Raw genomic sequence first — 1,017 nt, forward strand, 5'->3', positions numbered from 1 at the left:
TAAGGGCTATCGCACACAAATTGACATAACTGCATATGCATAGCATAAGATCGTATGGACCAATGAGCATCGAATATTAAGCATCGAACAACAATATGGCGACTTAATACTCGATGCTCATTGGTACATACGGTCTTATGCTATGCATATGCAGTTATGTCAATTTGTGTGCGATAGCCCTTAAGGCCATCAGACACAAAATTACATAGACGCATATGCATAGCATAAGATCGTATGGACCAATGAGCATCAAATATTAAGCTTTAATCATCAATATGGCGACTTATTAATATTCGATGCTCATTGGTCCATACGATTTTATGATTCATATGTACTTGACCGAAAAAAAACTTCAGTTGGAAAACTATTCTTTTAAATCGTTTATATTTCGTATAAAGAGTTTTGAAGTGCAATTGAAAAGATTTTTGAGTCATTCTATTACTTGTAATTAATTGTTCTTTTTTGGACCATGTATTTAACCGGAAATAATGACCGGAGGTAAATTAAACAAAGGTTCGTGTATCGTATAGGTACCGTATGGTATCGTTTGTATTTCGTATGAAAAGTTATGAAGTATCATTAAAAAGGTTTGTGAGTCATCCAGATAATTTTAATTAAATATTAAAAAATCATATATTTGGCCGAAATATCGATCTCAAGCGCTGCTGTGGAAGTACCGTCAGGCACGATCGGTGTACTATCTAGTATTTCAATATTTCTGGATCTTTTTCGGATAATTATGTACAATAAGGTCTTCTTCGAATTTTGATATCTTTTTGCAGCTCTTTTGGTAAAAATATTTATTTTTACTCCAATATTGGTAATCAATCGGGGGAATCCGAAAAATATGCAAGTTATATATTGTTTTAACTTTTTTTTTTTACTTTTTTTCACTTGTCGAACGTTGCTGCTTTCCCATAATTTAAACAAGTTATTGATCTTTTAATCACATTATGTAACTGCAATTTTGAACGACTAGCGGGGAGCTGCGTCCCCCATACCCCCCCCCCCCCCCCA

Source organism: Odontomachus brunneus, unplaced genomic scaffold, assembly GCF_010583005.1.
Source record: "Odontomachus brunneus isolate Ranch 3 - 2012 unplaced genomic scaffold, Obru_v1 Obru_scaffold_061, whole genome shotgun sequence".
Classification (NCBI taxonomy): Eukaryota; Metazoa; Arthropoda; class Insecta; order Hymenoptera; family Formicidae; genus Odontomachus; species Odontomachus brunneus.